General features: G+C 37.8%; 1 non-coding gene across 1 annotated transcript; it reads right to left on the bottom strand.

Moving 5' to 3' along the window:
• Window positions 1-11107: 11107 nt before the first annotated feature.
• Window positions 11108-11179, bottom strand: TRNAC-GCA (transfer RNA cysteine (anticodon GCA)). The gene has a single exon. It is a non-coding gene; the product is annotated as a tRNA-Cys (tRNA).
• Between the last annotated feature and the right edge of the window lie 6090 nt (window positions 11180-17269).

Below are 17269 nucleotides of genomic sequence, written 5' to 3'. Positions count from 1 at the left end.
TTTGAAACACGGAACAAATAAGATAACAGAGAGACAAGTGTCCAAGACTTGGTATTTTGATTTTTTTTTAAATTTTCTTTTTTTTTAAATTTTATTTTTAAACTTTACAATATTGTATTAGTTTTGCCAAATATCGAAATGAATCCGCCACAGGTATACATGTGTTCCCCATCCTGAACCCTCCTCCCTCCTCCCTCCCCATACCATCCCCCCAGGTCGTCCCAGTGCACCAGCCCCAAGCATCCAGTATCGTGCATCGAACCTGGACTAGCAATTCGTTTCATACATGATATTATACATGTTTCAATGCCATTCTCCCAAATCTTCCCACCCTCTCCCTCTCCCACAGAGTCCATAAGACTGTTCTATACATCAGTGTCTCTTTTGCTGTCTCGTACACAGGGTTATTGTTACCATCTTTCTAAATTCCATATATATGCGTTAGTATACTGTATTGGTGTTTTTCTTTCTGGCTTACTTCATTCTGTATAATAGGCTCCAGTTTCATCCACCTCATTAGAACTGATTCAAATGCATTCTTTTTAATGGCTGAGTAATACTCCATTGTGTATATGTACCAAAGCTTTCTTATCCGTTCATCTGCTGACGGACATCTAGGTTGCTTCCATGTCCTGGCTATTATAAACAGTGCTGCGATGAACATTGGGGTACACGTGTCTCTTTCCCTTCTGGTTTCCTCAGTGTGTATGCCCAGCAGTGGGATTGCTGGATCATAAGGCAGTTCTATTTCCAGTTTTTTAAGGAATCTCCACACTGTTCTCCATAGTGGCTGTACTAGTTTGCATTTCCACCAACAGTGTAAGAGGGTTCCCTTTTCTCCACACCCTCTCCAGCATTTATTACTTGTAGACTTTTGGATCGCAGCCATTCTGACTGGCGTGAAATGGTACCTCACAGTGGTTTTGATTTGCATTTCTCTGATAATGAGTGATGTTGAGCATCTTTTCATGTGTTTGTTAGCCCTCTGTATGTCTTCTTTGGAGAAATGTCTATTTAGTTCTTTGGCCCATTTTTTGATTGGGTCATTTATTTTTCTGGAGTTGAGGTGCAGGAGTTGCTTGTATATTTTTGAGATTAGTTGTTTGTCAGTTGCTTCATTTGCTATTATTTCCTCCCATTCTGAAGGCTGCCTTTTCACCTTGCTAATAGTTTCCTTTGTTGTGCAGAAGCTTTTAAGGTTAATTAGGTCCCATTTGTTTATTTTTGCTTTTATTTCCAGTATTCTTGGAGGTGGGTCATAGAGGATCCTGCTGTGATGTATGTCAGAGAGTGTTTTGCCTATGTTCTCCTCTAGGAGTTTTATAGTTTCTGGTCTTACGTTGAGATCTTTAATCCATTTTGAGTTTATTTTTGTGTATGGTGTTAGACAGTGTTCTAATTTCATTCTTTTACAAGTGGTTGACCAGATTTCCCAGCACCACTTGTTAAAGAGATTGTCTTTAATCCATTGTATATTCTTGCCTCCTTTGTCAAAGATAAGGTGTCCATATGTGCGTGGATTTATCTCTGGGCTTTCTTTTGTTCTATTGATCTATATTTCTGTCTTTGTGCCAGTACCATACTGTCTTGATAACTGTGGCTTTGTAGTAGAGCCTGAAGTCAGGTAGGTTGATTCCTCCAGTTCCATTCTTCTTTCTCAAGATAGCTTTGGCTATTCGAGGTTTTTTGTATTTCCATACAAATTGTGAAATTATTTGTTCTAGCTCTGTGAAGAATACCGTTGGTAGCTTGATAGGGATTGCATTGAATCTATAAATTGCTTTGGGTAGTATACTCATTTTCACTATATTGATTCTTCCAATCCATGAACATGGTATATTTCTCCATCTATTAGTGTCCTCTTTGATTTCTTTCACCAGTGTTTTATAGTTTTCTATATATAGGTCTTTAGTTTCTTTAGGCAGATATATTCCTAAGTATTTTATTCTTTCCGTTGCAATGGTGAATGGAATTGTTTCCTTAATTTCTCTTCCTGTTTTCTCATTATTAGTGTATAGGAATGCAAGGGATTTCTGTGTGTTGATTTTATATCCTGTAACTTTACTATAATCATTGATTAGTTCTAGTAATTTTTTGGTGGAGTCTTTAGGGTTTTCTATGTAGAGGATCATGTCATCTGCAAATAGTGACAGTTTAACTTCTTTTCCAATTTGGATTCCTTTTATTTCTTTTTCTGCTCTAATTGCTGTGGCCAGAACTTCCAAAACTATGTTGAATAGTAATGGTGAAAGTGGGCACCCTTGTCTTGTTCCTGACTTTAGAGGAAATGCTTTCAATTTTTCACCATTGAGAATAATGTTTGCTGTGGGTTTGTCATATATAGCTTTTATTATGTTGAGGTATGTTCCTTCTGTTCCTGCTTTCTGGAGAGTTTTTATCATAAATGGATGTTGAATTTTGTCAAAGGCTTTCTCTGCATCTATTGAGATAATCATATGGTTTTTATTTTTCAATTTGTTAATGTGGTGTATTACATTGATTGATTTGCGGATATTGAAGAATCCTTGCATCCCTGGGATAAAGCCCACTTGGTCATGGTGTATGATCTTTTTAATGTGTTGTTGGATTCTGATTGCTAGAATTTTGTTAAGGATTTTTGCATCTATGTTCATCAGTGATATTGGCCTGTAGTTTTCTTTTTTTGTGGGATCTTTGTCAAGTTTTGGTATTAGGGTGATGGTGGCCTCATAGAATGAGTTTGCAAGTTGACCTTCCTCTGCAATTTTCTGGAAGAGTTTGAGTAGGATAGGTGTCAGCTCTTCTCTAAATTTTTGGTAGAATTCAGCTGTGAAGCCGTCTGGACCTGGGCTTTTGTTTGCTGGAAGATTTTTGATTACAGTTTCAATTTCCGTGCTTGTGATGGGTCTGTTAAGGTTTTCTATTTCTTCCTGGTCGAGTTTTGGAAAGTTGTACTTTTCTAAGAATTTGTCCATTTCTTCCACGTTGTCCATTTTATTGGCATATAATTGTTGATAGTAGTCTCTTATGATCCTCTGTATTTCTGTGTTGTCTGTTGTGATCTCTCCATTTTCATTTCTAATTTTATTTATTTGATTTTTCTCCCTTTGTTTCTTGATGAGTCTGGCTAATGGTTTGTCAATTTTATTTATCCTTTCAAAGAACCAGCTTTTGGCTTTGTTGATTTTTGCTATGGTCTCTTTTGTTTCTTTTACATTTATTTCTGCTCTAATTTTTAAGATTTCTTTCCTTCTACTAACCCTGGGGTTCTTCATTTCTTCCTTTTCTAGTTGCTTTAGGTGTAGAGTTAGGTTATTTATTTGACTTTTTTCTTGTTTCTTGAGGTATGCCTGTATTGCTATGAACTTTCCCCTTAGGACTGCTTTTACAGTGTCCCACAGGTTTTGGGTTGTTATGTTTTCATTTTCATTCGTTTCTATGCAAATTTTGATTTCTTTTTTGATTTCTTCTGTGATTTGTTGGTTATTCAGCAGCGTGTTGTTCAGCCTCCATATGTTGAAATTTTTAATAGTTTTTCTCCTGTAATTGAGATCTAATTTTACTGCATTGTGGTCAGAAAAGATGACTGGAATGATTTCTATTTTTTTGAATTTACCAAGGCTAGATTTATGGCCCAGGATGTGATCTATCCTGTAGAAGGTTCTATGTGCGCTTGAGAAAAAGGTGAAATTCATTGTTTTGGGATGAAATGTCCTATAGATATCAATTAGGTCTAACTGGTCTATTGTATTGTTTAAAGTTTGTGTTTCCTTGTTAATTTTCTGTTTAGTTGATCTATCCATAGGTGTGAGTGGGGTATTAAAGTCTCCCATTATTATTGTGTTATTGTTAATTTCTCCTTTCATACTTGTTAGCATTTGTCTTACATACTGCGGTGCTCCCGTGTTGGGTGCATATATATTTATAACTGTTATATCTTCTTCTTGGATTGATCCTTTAATCATTATGTAGTGACCATCTTTGTCTCTTTTCACAGCCTTTGTTTTAAAGTCTATTTTATCTGATATGAGTATTGCTACTATTTGTTAGATTTTTGTTTTCCCTCAAGGAAGAGGCAGCACATCTCGCAGTCTTTTAAAACATGAATGTGAAGACAAGAGTATGCTTAATTTGGTGATATATAAAATGCTACTTAGGAGTTTTTATGCTTTTGCATTTTAAGGTGATTATTGCTGTATTAATAATGTTACCATTATCATGTCTGGCTTCATTCTTTTCATATATTTAATTCTTTTACTCAGTAAGCATTTCTTTAAACAAAGCACTGACAGCATGACTGCTCTCCTTTTCCTCTGCCCATCCACATTCCCCTTTCAGGTAAACCTTAATAACCACTTTGGCATTCATTATCATCTATTAAAAAGCAAATGTTTACTGTTAAACTGTGAGGGAATATAAATACAGACCTTTCCATGCCTTGAGTCAGTCCTGAGCACAATCCTGGGGTTTAGAAAAAGTGTGTGTGTATATATCAGTTCACCTTGTTTTCAGCATCTCCAGCTATACCCTCTCCTGGTACCCAATTTCTTCTTCCTTTCTCTGCTGAATGGCTGCATCCAAGACTCAGAGGGCTTGACTAATTTCTCTAAGATGTGAGCTAATGGTGGTTTAGTTGTTGTTACTCAAAGGTGATTTCCTGTTCCTGGGGAACATCTGAGGGGCAGAAAATCTTTGAAATTGGAGGCAATACATTTCTAACATCAGTATTTCAGGATACTTGAGTTCTTGGTGGAGATAAATTTCTTTTTGCCCAGTGGGTAGCTTGACATATGCCACCTCACACCAAGCAATCCATCATCCATTCTGCCTGTAATGAAAGCTCACCTGACCTTCTCTGTTATAGAATTTGACAGCTGAATTTTGTTCTGACTATGGCAGGCACAGCTTCTGGATGCAGTGTGTTCAGCTGAGGTGAACGAGGAAGGGAAGAGTTAACTAAAATTACACTTAAGAGTTCAAGTGTTGATTCTCTTGGGAGCGGATTCTTTTGGGCTTGGATTCCACACCAGCTCCAAGCTTGACATCTGGAAGTTACAGATTTTATAGTGCTTTCTGGGCAGAGGCTGTGTTTTAAGAATCTAAGTATCCTTCAGTACAGTTTTCAGATAGGCGCTAAATAATTCTTTAATGATTGAGCATATAAAGGCAATTAGTGGTTTCTCTTTTCATCAAAGAGAATATATATGTCCTCTATTTTGTGTCTTTGTGAATCTAAATATCAAGTACCAATAAACTAGAAATGGTTCCTTTCAACTTATCAAAAATAACGATGATCAGTATGTAAGTAGTCAAAATAGAATATACCAATGGAGTTAAAAAGCAATACATTTAAAAAACAATTTGAATTTTTAATCTTTTGATAAAACATTAAAATAAAAGCAAAAACCTAGACATTAATAGTTTGGATGTAATATGAACTATTATCTTTCTAGAAGTTTGGATATAATATGAACTTTTATCTTTCTAATGAGAACTGTTTTACATATTTTTATTTCTGATTATGGAAATAACACATTCATTGGAGGAAAAATTAAGAATCCAGAGAATTTTTTAAAAATTTACCATCCAGAACTAGCCACCATAGTATTCTGCTATATAGCCTTCCCTTTTTATTTCAATGAATAGTGACATATATTTCTTTTTTCAATTTTTATATGGATGGAATCATGTTAAAACATACTTTTGTAACCAGCCTTCTTATCCTACATATACTTGACTTTGCATGTTGATTGATAGCAGTCTAAATTGCCCCAAGGAAGTTCCATGATACAAATTTACAGAGACATATGGGCATTTCTGCTGTTAACATATTTTTACTATTACTAAGATAACATTTGTTGAAATGTCTTGCTCTTAACCTGCTTTGAGAATGTACTTTCAAGGCCTCTGAAGTGAGATGTTGGGTGAATTTTACAAATCACCGAGCAGAGCAGAAACCATATATGCTGGGCCTGGGTTGCTACAAATTCTGGTTGTTCAGAAGTATTTGCATTATCAGGCCCCTGCCTTCATCAGAAAGGATTATGCTACCTCTCACAAATGAGGTAGTGCATTTTGAGAAACTGAAATTGGTTTTTTGGGCAACTTGAAGAAGTGTGTATCTTTCTTCTTATCCCCTCCTTCATATCCTGCTTACCGTGAAGGATTTGGAAGTCCTTTCACATTTATCTACATAGCTTTTACTTTCCTACAGAAACATTCCACTTTTCAGAAATACCAAATAAATATTTGTTGAAATCTGTGTCACGATGAATTTTCTGCTTGCTAATAATAATATTATCTTATGTGCAGTAGGAGTGGGACATTTCAAATTTAGGAACAAGAATTTTTCTGCAGGAGAACTTGCCATGTGGGTTCAGCTTGTGGGTTGTTCAATTATCTTTTTTTGGAAATAAAATCCATTTGCTGATTTAATTCCAACTTGGATTACTCTGATTTTGCTGCTGAAGCTGAAGGAAAAACTAGTTTCTCTAAATATTTTCATAAATACTTCATTGGTTGCATTTTGACATCCCAGAATTCTAGCTTCTGGAGCAGAAGGAATTTACAGAGTGCATAGATCCTTAACTTGGGGTAATGGATGAACTTAAGGAGTCCATAACCTCCCAGAAATAATAATTTACAAATGTGTGTGTATCCACTTTTCTTACAATGTCCAAAGCTTTCATTAGATTCCAAAAGGAATCCATGGTGGGGATTTTTTTATTTTGAAAAAAAAAAAAAAAAGTTAAAAAACACTCAAAGCCCTCATTAAAAAGGGGGAAAAAAAAAAAAAAAAGAAACTTTCCCTAAGGTCAGAGAGCTAGTTGATGGCAGAGCACAAGTTATAACCCCTCTCCTAAATTCTTTTAAGCAAGTGGAGCCCAGGGTTTTGTGCAGTGATGTGATTGATAGTATGCATATAGGTAAAAACATAACTTTATTATAAATTTTATAGATATAAAGGATGTATATCACGTCATGTACAAATAGTATAATGGTATAATATACTTTCATATAAATTCCATACACCTGTGACTTCAGTGTGACTTGCTATTTCTTGCAAAATCTATCAGTTTTCAAAAATTCTGTTGCCAACAGTAATGTCACAGAATCATTGATGACTATCCAGTCAAGAAGTCACTCACCTCACTGACAATCAAGTGTAGTTCTGATATAAACGTTGAATATACAAAAGTGAAGTACCACTTTTGACAATGAGGTGCATGACTCTTTGGTTGAAACTGACAGTAATTTTAAAATACTGTGATACTGAAAATCTAATTTTTTTTTTTTTTTTTGCCGACAAAGTTCTGGCTAGTCAGTTAGTCATGTATGGATGTCAGAGTTGGACTATAAGGAAAGCCGAATGCCTAAGAATTGATGCTTTTGAACTGTGGTGTTGGAGAAGGTTCTTGAGAGTCCCTTGGACTGCAAGGAGATCCAACCAGTCAATCTTAAAGGAAATCAGTCTTGAATATTCATTGGATGGACTGATGTTGAAGCTGAAACTCCAATACTTTGGCCTTCTGATGCGAAGAACTGACTCATTGGAAAAGACCCTGATGCTGGGAAAGATTGAAGGCAGGAGGAGAAGAGGACAAGAGAGGATGAGATGTTTGGATGGCATCACTGACTCAATGGACATGAGTCTGAGGAAGATCTGGGAGTTGGTATTGGATGGGGAAGCCTGGCGTGCTGCAGTCCATGGGGTTGCAAAGAGTTAGACACAACTGAGCAACTGAACTGAATTGAACTGAGAATCTGATATCCACACTTTTCAGTTCAGTCTGAATTATTAACTGAATTATTTTCTTCATCACTTTTTTAGTCTAGACCGTCAACAAAACTCTACATCAAACCCTAGTTTGTATCCTTTATTGTTTTCCATAGTATAAGTATTCTCATCATGGCAGATTTCAAACTACCAATGAAACCTAGCTGGCTGATGAGTTGGGAAGAGATGCCTGACAGCACCCTATTGTGTAGTGTCTTCACTATTCAGAACCAATAGACATAAATAACATGGTAGCAGACATAATAGTAAAATGTAATGAAAGATTCAGAAGAGATAATCTTTTGGTATCTGTCACCCTTGTTTTTTGATGTAGCATGTTTCTGTAAGTTTGTATAATTTAATTTTTAAAAATGACTGAGTTTACAATCACCTTCCAAAATTCCTGAAATTTTAACAGTTGGCTTTCATGATGTAGTTCGAGTTAAGTCCAGCCCACCCCTGGTTCTGTCTCTGTGTGGTTTTCAAGGCCCTGGGTTGCAGTGAGAAAGGAGCAGTGGTGAGCTAACTGAATCCCACTACTTCAGAGCACGAGGGAATTGAAACAATATGTGTGGCAAAGACAGGCTCCAAAGTCAAGAACTTTTTCCAAAAAGAGTTCTGCAACACACCACCAGATCGTAGGGATATTTTGGTAGTGGTGATGGTATATTGGAGTTTCTTTTTTGGAAAATTTATTTACTTTTCTTTAAGATCTATTTTGGTAATTCTGATAATGTTTCCTTGAGTGCTGCTAAAAAGATGTACAGATATTGATATCAGAGTAACCCTGATTATTGATGTTGTTCGTATTCTTTTCCCACTACTAACATTATTTGTATATTTTGAAACAATGCTCTCTGGTTCATCAGGGTTCATGATAGCTATATAGTTTTGAAAATGATTTATTTTATCAAAAACAACAACAAAAAATAAAGTCAAGGAGACTCTGAGTAAAGTGCCCCATTCCAAGAGGTTATTAAAGAGAATGAGATATATCTGTAAGCACCAAAGGGGAAAGCTGTCCATGATTTATTAGGAAGTAGAAGTTTGCTTATTGTTTTTAAGTGTCCATGACTGTGTGTGTCTGTGTACAATGTGTGTGTGTATGTAGTGATCAGTATATAGATATACCCTGAACTGTGTGTAACTGTGTCTAACTGGAGAATTGGTTAGCTATTCTTGACATTACAGTTGTTTTTCAGTGAATACTTGTATGTAAAGAAATGGAAAAGACAAAAATAAAGCACCCAGGGAAAAAAATGAAAGCCTAAGCTAAAATATAAACAAAGCAACAGACAAAAACTTGAGTCTGTAACTAAGGAATATCCATAGGGAGTAAGGAAATGAGAAGATTCTAAAAGGCAGCAGGAGACAAATCCCCAAGAACTTTCATTTGTAGTGAAACGTGGAGATCCAGATCACTTCTATCAAGAAGCTGGCAGCCTTCATGCTGGGAAGACTTGCTAACAGTAAAATTTCCTGTTGCTCTATCCAGCTGCCCTGCCTTCTTGGTTCTTTTAACCATTTGAACAAAAAACATCAGCATCAACAGCATTTTAGAAACAAGAAGAATGTTACTTTCAAAGAGGTGCAAGGGAGTTGGACATCAGAAAGATTTTCGTACCAAATAAAAATATAATATTCATTGAAGGGAGAAAATGAAAGATGTTAGTGACTGCTAATTAATAGTGGACTGCATATGTTGATAAAACTAGAAATTTCTCACAATTATCACCACAAGGGCCTGGGCCTATCTTCAGATGTTAGTGTTATAAACACCAGGCATAAAATTGTTTCCTTTAACAGGAAATGCTCAATGTTTTATTTATTTTAGCGAGCAGAACTTAACAAACTGACCTGTCATTTTCGGTTTATCTCAGTGCAGAGTGTTCTTTCTTCCATTCTGAAGATGGTCATAATGTACGTACTTACTTTTAATGACAGAGGGCAATGTGTCCATTTTGCTTCCACGCTCCTAAACAAAGTAATTCAGAAAGATGGATTGTGAAGGAACAGAAAAATTATCTGGCAACTGAAAACCAAAGCACAGTACACATCACATTATTAATATTAGAAAAAGTTTAATTCTAACCTATGCGGATAATGAAGCTGATGATCAATCAAACTGGAAGAATAAGTTTCCCATAAGATATTCTTCTGATGGAAACCAAATAGGCAGAGAAAGAATGAGATTTTGTTAATAATCAATTAATTATTATTTTGAATCAAGCTGTTGATACTTTCATGAAGTTCAAATTCAGTAGTAGAGGGATATATGAGAGTTGCCCAGCCTATGCACTATTAAGAATAAGTGTGTGTTACTGTATATAAAATAGATAAAATCAAGGTCCTCCTGTATAGCACAGGAAATTATATTCACTATCCTGTAATAAACCATGTGGAAAAGAAGATGCAAAAGAATGTATATATATTAACCCATGTATGGAGAAGGCAATGGCACCCAACTCCAGTACTCTTGCCTGGAAAATCCCATGGACGAAGGAGCCCGGTGGGCTGTAGTCCATGGGGTCACTAAGAGTCAGACACGACTGAGCGACTTCACTTTCACTTTTCACTTTTATGCATTGGAGAAGGAAATGGCAACCCACTCCAGTGTTCTTGCCTGGAGAATCCCAGGGACGGGGGAGCCTGGTGGGCTGCCGTCTCTGGGGTCGCACAGAGTCAGACAGGACTGAAGTGACTTAGCAGCAGCAGCAGCAACCCATATATATATATATAAAACTAACACAACTAACACAGCATTGTAACTAACACAACTAGCACAAGATACTTCAATTAAAAAAATTTGTTAGAATACTTGCTAAACTAAACTATTTCTTTAAAGCTGTCCTAAACGTCACTCAATGTTTATCCTTCTGCTTTTTCCATTTTATAAATTGTATCAAAGATGCAGAAGAAATGACCAGCAGTTTATAATTAAGAAGACTTAACCAAGCATCAAGGATTGAGGCAGAGGCTGGGTCAGTACTGAGTTAATCTCAGCTGTGCTCATCTCTGGGTATGCCTGGAATCATGATGCAGATCCTTGGCTAAACATTAAGTGCAGCATCCTGTATTCTATTTTCTTTGTTCTAATATTGAGACTTGTCAGTGTCCTGGTTTTTGGCTATGTGACCAGAGACATACAGAAGACTCCTCTTTGAGTAAGTGGTTCTTCTGAGACCAACTATCTTGCAAGTATCTTAAGTGGTTCTGGAAAGTGAAAGTGAAGCCGCTCAGTCGTGTCCGACTCTTTGCGATCCCATGGACTGTAGCCCACCAGGCTCTTCTGTCCATGGGATTCTCCAGGCAAGAATACTGGAGTGGATTTCCATTTCCTTCTCCAGAATCTTCCCTACCTAGGGATCAAACCCAGGTCTCCTGCATTGCAGGCAGACGCTTTAACCTCTGAGCCACCAGGGAAGTTGGACCTGAAGACAAAACCTATCCTGTGAAACTGAGAAAGGACACTAGAGTCTGTGCCTGAAACTTGTTACTCTCTGATGTTTGCCTGGGCTTTATTTCTACTGCTGTACTATAATCTCTTAACTTCATTGAAACCTTTCCTGAGTACAACTTGAGAAATCCATGCATTCTTTCAGTTATTTGACCCTATATAATTACTGCAGCAATGCTAGTTTTTCTTCCATACATCTTAACAAAGCGACTCAGCAAGATTGAAAATTAGGCGAAGATATATTGGGCAACTACAATAACAAAGGAATGCACACATCACATGACTAACATCAGGCAGCCCTCCATTTATGGGTGAAAGTATTTAATGGCACAAAGAAGATGAGTTTATAATGACAAATTGTACAATTCACAATGGTAAGTAACTGAATCTTTTGGAGCAAATTACATCATTATGGGAACATTAACATACAAATCTTCCAGATATTCAAGCTGGATTTAGAAAAGGCAGAGGACCAGAGATCAAATTGCCAACATCTGTTGGATCATTGAAAAAGCAAGACAGTTCCAGAAAAATGTCTACTTCTGCTTTATTGACTATGCCAAAGCCTTTGTGTAGATCACAACAAACTGGAAAATTCTTAAAGAGATGGGAATACAAGACCACCTGACTTGCCTCCTGAGAAATCTGTATGCAGGTCAAGAAGCAACAGGTTGAACTGGACATGGAACAACAGACTGGTTACAAATCGGGAAAGGAGTACACCAAGGCTGTATATTGTCACCCTGCTTGTTTAACTTATATGCAGAGTACATCATGCGAAATGCCAGGCTAGATGAAGGACAAGCTAGAATCAAGGTTGCCAGGAGAAATATCAATAACCTCAGATATGCAGATGACCTTACAGCAGAAAGTGAAGAACTAGAGCCTTTTTTATGAAAGTGAAAGAGGAGAGTGAAAAAGTTGGCTTAAAACTCTACATTCAGAAAACTAAGGTCATAGCATCCAGTCACATCACATCATGGCAAATAGATAGGGAAGCAATGGAAATAGTGAGAGACTTTATTTTCTGGGGCTCCAAAATTCACTGCAGATGGTAATTGCAGCCATGAAATTAAAAGGCATTTGCTCCTTGGAAGAAAAGCTATGACCAACCCAAACAGCATATTAAAAAGCAGAGACATTACTTTGCCAACAAAAGTCCTTTTCTTTTTAAAAACAGTTTTGAATTTTATATTGAAGTATAGTTGATTCAGGGCTTCTCAGGTGGCACTAGTAATAAAGAACCTGCTTGCCAATGCAGGAGTTGTAAGAGATGCGAGTTTGATCCCTGGGTCAGGAAGATCCCTTGGAGGTGGGCGTGGCAGCCCACTCCAGTATTCTTTCCTGGAGTATCCCATGGACAGAGGAGCCTAACAGGCTACAGTCCATAGGGCAGCAAAGAGTCGGACACGACTGAAGCGACTTAGCATGCATGCATGCATGGTTGGTTCATAATGTGTTAGTTTCAGGTGAACAGCCAAGTGGTTTAGTTACCTAATTCCTTTTCAGATTGTTTTCTCATATAGTTACTACAGAGTAGTGAGTATAGTTCCCTGTGCTATACGGTAGGTCCTTGTTGATTATCTGTTTTTACACATAGTAGTGTGTGTATGCCAATCCCAACCTTGCAATTCATCCCTCTCCCCTACTTTTCCCCCTTGGCAACCACACACCCACCCTCTATGTCTGTGAGTCTATTTCTGTTTTGCAAAGAAGTTCACCCTTATCATTTAAAAAATTATATTCCGTATGGAAGTGATGTCTTTTTCTGACTGACTTCACTCATTATGATAATCTCTAGGTCCATCTATGTTGCTGAAATGGCATCATTTTATTTTTTTAAATTGCCGATTAATATGTACCACATCTTTATCTGTTCATCTGTCGATGGATATATAGGTTGCTTCCACGTCTTCGCTATTGTAAATAATTCTTATGTGAACATTGGGGTGCATGTATCTTTTCAGATCATTGTTTTCTGTGGATACATGCTCAGGAATGGGATTGCTGGATCAAATGGATTTATTTTTAGTTTTTTAAGGAAACTCCATACAGTCTCCATAGTGCCTGTTCCAAGTTATATCCCCATCAACATTGTAGCAGGGGATTTATTGTTTGTGGACTTTTTGATGATGACCATTCTGACAGGTGTAAAGTGTAGTAGTATGGTAGTTTTGATTGCAATTCTCTAATAATGAGCAATGTTGAGCTTCTTCTCTTCTCATGTGCTTTTTGGCCATCTATCTGTCTGTCTTATTTGGAAAAATGTGTATTTAGATCTTCCCATTTTTTGATTGGGTTATTTTTTTTTATATTGAGCTACTTGAGCTCAATATAAAATGTGGAAAATTCTGAAAGAGATGGGAATCCCAGACCACCTGACCTGCCTCTTGAGAAATTTGTATGCAGGTCAGGCAGCAACAGTTAGAACTGGACATGGAACAACAGACTGGTCCAAATAGGAAAAGGAGTACGTCAAGGCTGTATATTGTCACCCTGCTTGTTTAATTTATATGCAGAGTACATCATGAGAAACGCTGGGCTGGAAGAAGCACAAGCTGGAATCAAGATTGCCGGGAGAAATATCAATAACCTCAAATATGCAGATGACACCACCCTTATGGCAGACAGTGAAGAGGAACTCAAAAGCCTCTTGATGAAAGTGAAAGTGGAGAGTGAAAAAGTTGGCTTAAAGCTCAACATTCAGAAAACGAAGATCATGGCATCTGGTCCCATCACTTCATGGGAAATAGATGGGGAAACAGTGGAAACAGTGTCAGACTTTATTTTGAGGGGCTCCAAAATCACTGCAGATGGTGACTTCAGCCATGAAATTAAAAGACGCTTACTCCTTGGAAGAAAAGTTATGTCCAACCTAGATAGCATATTGAAAAGCAGAGACATGACTTTGCCAACAAAGGTTCGTCTAGTCAAGGCTATGGTTTTTCCTGTGGTCATGTATGGATGTGAGCGTTGGACTGTGAAGAAGGCTGAGCGCCGAAGAATTGATGCTTTTGAACTGTGGTGTTGGAGAAGACTCTTGAGAGTCCCTTGGACTGCAAGGAGATCCAACCAGTCCATTCTGAAGGAGATCAGCCCTGGGATTTCTTTGGAGGGAATGATGCTGAAGCTGAAACTCCAGTACTTTGGCCACCTCATGCAAAGAGTTGACTCATTGGAAAAGACTCTGATGCTGGGAGGGATTGGGGGCAGGAGAAGGGGATGGCAGAGGATGAGATGGCTGGATGGCATCACTGACTCGATGGACGTGAGTCTGAGTGAACTCGGGGAGTTGGTGATGGACAGGGAGGCCTAATGTGCTGCGATTCATGGGATCGCAAAGAGTCGGACACGACTGAGCGACTGAACTGACTGACTGACTTTAGCTATTTGTATATTTTGGAGATTAATCCTTTGTTTTTCAATTTGTTTGCAAATATTTTCTCCCATTCTGTGGGTTGCCATTTGGTTTTGTTGTTCATGGTTTCCTTTGCTGTTAAAAGCTTTTATATTAGGTCTCATTTGTTTATTTTTGTTTTTATTTTCATTACTCTAGGAAGTCGGTCAAAAAAGATACTGTTGTAATTTATGTCGAAGAGCATTCTGCCTATGTTTTTCTCTAAGGGTTTTATAGTATCTGATCTTAAATTTAATCCATTTTGAGTTTATTTTTGTGTATGGTGTTAGATAATGTTCTAATTTAATTCTTTTATGTGTAGATGACCAGTTTTCCAAGCACCACTTATTGAAGAGACTTTTACTCCATTGTATATTCTTGCCTCTTTTGCCAAAGATAAATTAACCAGAGGTTCATTTGTTTATTCCTGAGCTTTCTGTCCTGTGCCATTGAACTTGGTGTCTGTTTTTGTGCCAGTTCCATACTATTTTGATTACTGTAGCTTTGTAGTAACCATAAGTTCAATAATATTTTAATCAAGATATTTAAGTCCATAGAGCATAGTAACTGGGTTCCCTTCATGTGACCTAGATAACAGAAACAGATAAAACATCTATTAAAAGTATGTAACAATTTGACTTTTGGAGTTGGACTCCAAAAGGCATGCTGCTGCTGCTGCTGCTAAGTCGCTTCAGTGTCCGACTCTGTGCGACCCCATGACAGCAGCCCACCAGGCTCACGCGTCCCTGGGATTCTCCAGGCAAGAACACTGGAGTGGGTTGCCATTTCCTTCTCCAATGCATGAAAGTGAAAAGTGAAAGTGAAGTCGCTCAGTCGTGTCCGACTCCTAGCAACCCCATGGACTGCAGCCCACCAGGCTCCTTCGTCCATGGGATTTTCCAGGCAAGAGTACTGGAGTCGGGTGCCATTGCCCTCTCCACCAAAAGGCATAATTTCGTACTTAAATAATGTTCTAATGTATTTGTACCTGTTTTATTGAACAAGATTATTTGAATGAAAATATTCTGCTGTGAACATGATATACCACCTTTAAGTGCTTCATTGGTTTAAATAGCATTTAAAAGACTAATGATGAGCATCCTCTTCTACTTAGCCCTAATACTTTGAATTCCATGTATAAATCACTACCAAATGATTTTTATTTTATTTGGAGCCTACCTATGTGAATTAAAATGCCATTACTCCATTTTGCTACATATAACCTTGTTGACTTGTTTTTCTTTGGAGATCTGTTAAGCAAAGTCTTGGGGAAATTTTAATTTGAGATAAAACTTGTATTTCCATTCACAAAAAATTAATTTCACACTGGCTGTGTCCTAAAGGAACTAGAAACAGTGTAAGATAATTATCATTATTAAGGAAAAGAAGTCTTAGATTTTCAGTGACTTAATTTTTTATACAAAAAAAGGTAAGAAATCAGGGGAACTGATCCTGGGTAGTAGTTAGAAATATTCTTCCAAATTAGGATATTCAGTTCAGTTCAGTCACTCAGTCATGTCCGACTCTTTGCGACCCCATGAATCGCAGCACGCCAGGCCTCCCTCTCCATCACCAACTCCTGGAGTTCACTCAGACTCACGTCCATCGAGTCAGTGATGCCATCCAGCCATCTCATCCTCTGTCATCCTCTTCTCCTCCTGCCCCCAACCCCTCCCAGTATCAGAGTCTTTTCCAATGAGTCAACTCTTCGCATAAGGTGGCCAAAGTACTGGAGTTTCAGCTTTAGCATCATTCCCTCCAAAGAAATCCCAGGGCTGATCTTCAGAATGGACTGGTTGGATCTCCTTGCAGTCCAAGGGACTCTCGAGAGTCTTCTCCAACACCACAGTTCAAAAGCATCAATTCTTCGGTGCTCAGCCTTCTTCACAGTCCAACTCTCACATCCATTCATGACCACAGGAAAAACCATAGCCTTGACTAGACGAACCTTTGTTGGCAAAGTCATGTCTCTGCTTTTCAATATGCTATCTAGGTTGGTCATAACTTTTCTTCCAAGGAGTAAGTGTCTTTTAATTTCATGGCTGAAGTCACCATCTGCAGTGATTTTGGAGCCCCTCAAAATAAAGTCTGACACTGTTTCCACTGTTTCCCCATCTATTTCCCATGAAGTGATGGGACCAGATGCCATGATCTTCGTTTTCTGAATGTTGAGCTTTAAGCCAACTTTTTTCACTCTCAGAGTCCCATAAATTAAAATATTTATAAGGAAATTTCATTATACTATCCTGGAGAATTAGTCAAAGCTATGGTTTTTCCAGTAGTCATGTATGGATGTGAGAGTTGGACCTTAAAGAAAGCTTAGTGCTGAAAAATTGTTGCTTTTGAACTGTGGTGTTGGATAAGATTCTTGAGAGTCCCTTGGACTGCAAGATCCAACAAGTGCATCCTAAAGGAAATCAGTCCTGAATATTCATCGGAACGACTGATGCTGAAACTGAAATTCCAATACTTTGGCCACCTGATGTGAAGAACTGACTCATGGGAAAAGACCTGATGCTGGGAAAGATTGAAGGTGGGAGGAGAAGGGGACGACAGAGCATGAGATGGTTGGATGGCATCACCGACTTGATGGGCCTGAGTTTGAGCAAGCTCTGGGAAATGGTGAAGGAAAGGGAAGCCAGGAGTGCTGCAGTCCATG

The sequence above is a fragment of the Bos indicus genome, chromosome 28, assembly GCF_029378745.1.
Source record: "Bos indicus isolate NIAB-ARS_2022 breed Sahiwal x Tharparkar chromosome 28, NIAB-ARS_B.indTharparkar_mat_pri_1.0, whole genome shotgun sequence".
NCBI lineage: Eukaryota > Metazoa > Chordata > Mammalia > Artiodactyla > Bovidae > Bos > Bos indicus.
This window is presented reverse-complemented; position numbering and strand designations above follow the sequence as displayed.